The sequence below is a fragment of the Gobio gobio genome (genome assembly GCF_949357685.1).
Source record: "Gobio gobio genome assembly, chromosome: 14".
NCBI lineage: Eukaryota > Metazoa > Chordata > Actinopteri > Cypriniformes > Gobionidae > Gobio > Gobio gobio.
The window spans coordinates 2,828,127-2,835,615 of record NC_137107.1 but is presented as its reverse complement, the minus strand read 5'-3'; the positions used below and the strand labels follow the sequence as shown (position 1 = coordinate 2,835,615).

Here is a 7,489-nt window from a genome sequence, read left to right as displayed (position 1 = left end):
AATGGCGGCTTCACTGTACCTGCGGTGTGTGTAGATAGAAATGGCTCATTCTTTATACACCACGTATATTATATTGCATTTCTGTCACTAGATCCTCATAAATACTACACACTGCACCTTTAACAGGTACTAGCGCCTGATTATCCTATAATTCCATCAAAATCATGTTCCAACTACATTATAATGACCATTTACACCTGCATTTAGTTAGCTTAGCATAGCATTCAGATAAGCGATTAGCCTGAAACACACATTTGCATTTACCCTACATATATTCTCAATCATCTTTAATTTAATTTTGTGTTAAATGTCCAAATATTTCAGTTATTAATCAAACAAATTAATGATGTTCAATTATTCACTTAATAGGCTATTATTATTGATTAATTAACTGTTAATCAAGTGTAAGAAATTGCGTTCAGTTGGTTTTATTATGCACTAATGTGTTTTCGCACGCATTATATAGTAAGTAGGGCTGTCAAAAGATTAATCGCGATTAATCGCATCCAAAATAAAAGTTTGTGTTTACATAATATATGTGTGTGTACTCTGTTAATTATTATTTATATATAAATACACACACAAGCATGTTAATATTTAAGAAAAAAATATTATTTTTATGTATAAAACATTTATATTTATATATATTATAGATTATATAAATGTATATACATGCAAATATTTCTTAAATATATACATGAATGTGTGTGTATTTATATATAAATAATAATTATACAGAGTACACACACATATATTATGTAAACACAAACTTTTATTTTGCATGCGATTAATCGCGATTCATCTTTTGACAGCCCTAATAGTAAGCGATGCGTATTTTAAAAGAATATTGTTTGTGAGAATAATCAAAACTGACAGTTTGGGGGGACCAGATTTGTCATGACACCGGTTCCATCGTCCTGAAGTCAAGGTTTGAAGTTAAATGCTTGAAATAAGTTCTGTAGTGAACATGAGTTCAGGATGTTCACGTTTATTCTCCGGCATAAAATACATGAGTAAAGATCTCGCGAGAGGTGAAAAGCTGTCTCGCGTCATATGGTCATGACGGAGTGTGAGGGTGAAGTTAGGAGAGAACTTATGCTGTCGTTTCACCTTTTTATAGAAATAATAACAATGTAATTCAGGTGGATAAGTCGCTTCAATCCCATCAGTCCAATCGAGTCGACCATACTGCGCATCACTGATCACGTGATTCGTTGCGCAGCAGCGTTCACACCAGCGCGAATCTAATACCGAAGTACCGATATTAAATCGATACCATACAGGGGCTGAAATTTGGTGCGGTTATTGCGCATAATTTTACTCACTCTCGCAGGTTTGAGGTTTATAAAGCGGGAAATTAACGCAAATGTTTATTATTAAATTAATCAACAAAGATTATCAAATCAGTCATTTCGAAACTTTCTTGTGCAAAGTCATTTCAGCAATACTCCTTTCTCTCGCTCTCAAAATGAGCAAATTGCTTCTAGCTTCAAAAGACATCGCACATGCGCTATAAAAGCATCTGCGCGCTCCGATTCAACACTTAAGCTTCCGTTACGGGACGGCTGACGGAAATCACTGCCCACGTCTTTTTAAACCTCACCAATTTGAACATGCGAGCGAATTTATAGCATTTCGTAATACATGGGGATGGGAGCTAAGAGAGAGTTTTCTTTGCGCTCATACAACAACAAACACACAAGCCTAAAGAGCTCGCGCATTCCAAATTAAGTTGTTTTTCCTTAGTCAAATACACACAAACTTATGTCAAAAATGTCCATCTTTAGTGAGTAGTTACATAAACACAGTTGGTTACGTCTTACGCGAATATAGTGCAATAGTGTGCGTGCAAATATTATGAGATCTAAACGTCACTGGTTGAAACGAACGCTGGAGATTTCATGATATTTAAACGATACGATCTTATGTATGTGCGTTGATCAGTGTGAAAATAAAATAAATGTCTAAATTAGATGGTTTGATTTATGCACTCGCCTGTCGATCTCTTAATGTCTTACAAGTCAGGAATTAAGTGACGATGCTTGGCAAGGTTTGATGGTTCTTCAGCAGTTTTATAAGTAAAGTAATTCCAAATTTAACTTCTACTTCTCTCTTTATTAACTCCTTTTGTGCGTGTTGAGTGAGATTCAACTGCTGTATTCATTTTGTTCCTCTATGGCACCACATTTGCCGGTTTCGCGTCAGTTTGGGTAGCGCACTGCCGCCTAGTGGTGAACTTCGGAACAGCATCATATACCGAAATGAGCAAAATCATGATATCGTACCGTTTGAAATAAAATGCACACAGTACTGGTATACCACGCATCCCTAGTCTGGAGCGAGTGATTTCCATGTTAAGTCAATATAAAGACGCTTTGACGCGCGTCTGAAGGTCGTAGACACGTTTAGTGTTTAAGTAGAAAACTTAATAAAAAGTTAGTTTAGCGCGGTGGATGCGATTCCACCAGTTGAGCGTCTTATGGTGCGTTCACACCAGACGTAAATGAAGCGAATAAATCACGCGATTCGCGCAAAGTTGGACGCTTGAACATTTTAAAAAACGCTTCATTCGTGCGTGACATTCCCTACACAAGACGTGAATTCGCCTCATGGGCGGGGCTTCTGCCAGCGGCTCGTCTCGTTGTGAAATGGCTGACATGGATTGTTTTAAAATACTAATAAGCTCAATTTGCCGGCTTTAGCTAGCTTGTAGTCTCAATATGTGTAGCTCAAATTGAGTAAAGTGAGTTTTTTACAGCTCTCCAGACTTTCCGACCTCCTCACTCACTTTCTTTCAGGCAAGATCCTTTTATTTCTGTTTCTATAAAGTATGAAGATGTGTTGACAGCTCCGGGTATCCACATATGATTTTGTCCTCATTGTTGTCACTACTAGAGCAAGCTCCTGATTGGTTAACGCGGCGCGAATATCCGGGGAAACACTTAACATCTGCGAACGCAAGGCAAGTGGACTCTCAATACCAAAACTACGTCTGGTATTACTACCACTCACACTCGCCTCTTTGGCGGTTGAACTTATTAGAGTCTTCTCAAAAACCATCTGTTATAATCGCGTTGCGCATTATAACCAATCACACGTGTTTCTAATAATCAGAGGCGTTCAGATTAGCCAGAGTTTTGTTCCGAGTGGCTCTCACTCGCTGAAATCTGCACTCAAAACGTACGATGTGCGCAGGAGATTCACTCATCATACAGTGTTTGACTGTTTTTGTTCTATTTCAGCTGCGAAAATAGTTTCATACAAACACAGCAGAACTGCAGCGCATCTGATGTGACTGGCATAAAGTCGGCTCGACATTCGAGATTCGCGAATTTAGGGACTGTAAAGTAACATACAAGATTATACATGTTTCTAACTTCTATAGCGTTTGAAGAGAATGACGTATGGTCATAAAACCAGCTGTAAAGTGTTCATCTAGGTGTCAGGTATGATGCAAACCTTTGGGATTTTTGATATTTAATAAAATAAACTGTCAAGTCATATGAAAATATGGTTATGCATTAGAGGTCGACCGATTCATCGGTTTTGCCGATTAAGCGATTACCTATTACGCAAGTCCGACCGGACCAAATGTTGCGTAAATAAAATTAGTGACGTGAGAAAGCAAACTGTATCGTCATCCTGCCGAAAGAAAGCAGAAGCGCACTCGTTTTTTCTATCAGATAACGTAAATTGCCTTCTTAAAAGCAGACTGTTTGGATTTACATGAAATTGTAACACTTTACAATACGATTTAATTTGTAACATTAACTAAGGTTAAAGCTACACTGTGATATTTTCCCCCATCTAGTGGTGAACTTGTATATGACCATCCAGTGAATATTAGTTTCTGTTCTTCTCAATTCCGATTTTAACTCCTATGGTGGCTGATTTAGTCCAAGATTAACGTGGCTTCCAGCTCGACCTCGTCCACATTGGACACGGAGCCATCGAGTGTTAAAAACGCCAAAGGCCAAGCTTGAGTTTACGGGAATGTCCCTCTTTGGCTAATGTACTTTCAAGATGGAGGATCAACATGGCGACCCGCATTCGAACCCTCACCCGTATGTGTTTACAATGGCATATTATAAACTTACCAGAATACTTTATTACTTGAAAGAAGTAAATATACATTAATGATCACATATATTTTTGAAAGAACTAAGTGTTTTTAGCTAAGAATAAACTAAAAAAGTTACTCAGTGCAGCTTTAATAAATGCTTCGGAAGTATTGTTCATTGTTATTATGTTACCTGTTAACCTTGGTTAATGCACTATGAACTAACATGTATAATTGTAGTGCTCATATTAATACATGCTGTAAAAATATATATTGCATAATGCATATAGTTCATGTGAGCTAATACATCCTTGTTGCATAGGGACTTGTATAGTGAAATGTATATGTTTCTAGAATATAGCTAAAGGAACAACTTTGACCTGTAATATTTTAATGTTTTTGGAATGTTCGGAATTTTTTTTTCTGTTAGAAATTCTCATTTTAATATTCATATGTTTTTAATTTAGCACATTTTCATGGATCAGTACCGTTCTTTTATTTATTGTAATAAAGTTCAGCACTTTTTTTTTTTTTTTATTGTTTTTTTTAAATTATCCAATATCCATTAAAAAAAACTATTGGTCGATTAATCGGTTATCGGCAAGTGCGGTCCAACCTAGTTATCGGTAAAATCCACTATCGGTCGACCTCAAATTCGGGATTTTTTTTTTATGTTAGAAATTCTCATTTTAATATTCATATGTTTTTAATTTAGCACATATTCATGGATCAGTACCGTTCTTTTATTTCTTGTAATAAAGTTCAGCACTTATGTTTTTGTTTTATTTTTATTTTTTATTATCCAATGTCCATTAAAAAAAACTATCGGTCTATTAATTGGTTATCGGCAAGTGCGGTCCAACCTAGTTATCGGTAAAATCCACTATCGGTCGACCTCTAATATGCATTATTTCCCTAGGATACTGTTTGGTCTCTTACACAAAATTTGCTAGATTTAAATGCGTCATAGCTGAGAACACTGATGAGAGTATTAATATATTTACAGAGATAATAATAGAGATTATATTTCCACCAAATTGTTATTATTTATGCGTTGCTATTGACGACGGACATTATAAGGAAGGAAATCCCACAGAATAGAATCTATCTTAAAGTGCATAGTTACTTGATTTATTTGTTGTTTGTTGATTTTCAAATATAAAACTTGTATTTGTTCTTTTTGAACACTTTCATCTCATTTGAACAAAACCGTGATAATATTGATAACCGTGATAAATTTCATCCCTATTCACGCGTTTGAAGCGAATTCGCGGATATTTAACTTTACCGTTGTCCTAGCGCTGACTTTGTTTACTTTATTTCTTGTACAGCTTCTTATACTTTTATAATGGCTATTACTGATCACACATGAACTGACATTTAACAAAAAGAGACTGGGTTGTGTTTTATGTCACACGTATCCGAACCACATATTAATGTGTTTAATATTTGTTTTTAAATGTAAACGAAAAGAGGCATGGTTGTGTTTTATATTTAGTTTGTTATAAATATACATGCTGTGAAGATAATGTAGGCGTTGCCTGAACCACATTCGTGTGGCTATTAATGTTTAATATTTTTTATTAAAAGGTAGAGTGGTGTTTTATGACATATTTCGTTTTATTAGCCTAAAATATACACACAGGAGTGAGAGTGAGCTGTCATCCAGGCGCAGCTCCGCGTCTATTTTGCTTCAAACGCTCGATTTATACGCACGTCCAATTCGCTGTGGACGCGCAAATGGATTCAAAATGTTCAAGCGTCCAATATTCGGTGTGAACGCAGCATCAGACAAACGTCTATTTTAAAATGCGCGTTCATCACCACCGATCCCTATTCACAGAGTACACATACGATCACGAAATTGAAAGTGAAAGTAAACGCTAGCGCTTTCCAGAAAACGCCCTGAGGCATGAGAATATCTCTCAATATGAACGCCATCTTAGGCTGTGTTGTAACCATCTCTGAGCTCTTGAAGAAACATTCGGTCTCTCTTTGCACTTTGAATATTGAGTGCTTTGTTTATGCTTGCACTTGATCTATGATCAGTTTGTGGGAAGGAGGTCAGTTAGGAGGTCAACAGTTGTAGAATAAACTAGATTAAAAAGTTCGTCGATACAAACTTTAAGTTGGCTTGGGAAGTTGACTAGAAAGTTTGAAAAGTTTGAAATAGTTTGATAAGTTTAAAGTTTAAAATAGTTTGAAAAGTTTAAAGTTTGAAATAGTTTGAGTTTTAGTTAGTAGATTTTTAGTAGTTAGTAGTAGTTTACCATGATTTGCCATGTTCTAGTATGATTTACCACAGTTTACCCCGTTCTAGTATTAGTATGATTTACCACAGTTTACCCCGTTCTAGTATTAGTATGATTTACCACAGTTTACCCCGTTCTAGTATTAGTATGATTTACCACAGTTTACCCCGTTCTAGTATTAGTATGATTTACCACAGTTTACCCCGTTCTAGTATTAGTATGATTTACCACAGTTTACCCCGTTCTAGTATTAGTATGATTTACCACAGTTTACCCCGTTCTAGTATTAGTATGATTTACCACAGTTTACCCCGTTCTAGTATTAGTATGATTTACCACAGTTTACCCCGTTCTAGTATTAGTATGATTTACCACAGTTTACCCCGTTCTAGTATTAGTATGATTTACCACAGTTTACCCCGTTCTAGTATTAGTATGATTTACCACAGTTTACCCCGTTCTAGTATTAGTATGATTTACCACAGTTTACCCCGTTCTAGTATTAGTATGATTTACCACAGTTTACCCCGTTCTAGTATTAGTATGATTTACCACAGTTTACCCCGTTCTAGTATTAGTATGATTTACCACAGTTTACCCCGTTCTAGTATTAGTATGATTTACCACAGTTTACCCCGTTCTAGTATTAGTATGATTTACCACAGTTTACCCCGTTCTAGTATTAGTATGATTTACCACAGTTTACCCCGTTCTAGTATTAGTATGATTTACCACAGTTTACCCCGTTCTAGCATGATTTACCCCGTTCTAGCATGATTTACCACAGTTCTATTTTCTATTGAGATTTAGGGCAGTTCTGAGGTCTGAAGAGAGAGGTCAGTTGAGTTTGTTTGTTACAGTGCTTGTTGTGTTTCACTGCATATGATAATTCATACTCAGAAATTAATGACATTCATTACAAGATGATGAGCTGTTTTTCTAGTCATGCATCTCATCATTGAGGATTTCTTCAAAATACTGTGTAAAAATCCCATTTCGTGAACCCAGTCTTGTGTCTCGTCACACCCCTAGTAATACCTCCTTGTGATTTTATATATATATATATATTTTAATATCTTTAGCTTGTCACATTGGACATTAAATATAATTACGCTGTATGGGAAAACTCATCCACTCACTGCTTCGCTTTTACAGCATCGTTGTGTTTATGCCCGCG

At 36.0% G+C, this 7,489-nt stretch overlaps 1 protein-coding gene across 2 annotated transcripts in view; it reads left to right on the top strand.

Annotated features, from left to right (window-relative positions):
- Positions 1 to 7,489, top strand: part of jade2 (jade family PHD finger 2) — an 87,184-nt gene that overhangs the window by 1,612 nt on the left and 78,083 nt on the right. The gene's annotated exons all lie outside the window — the stretch shown is intronic.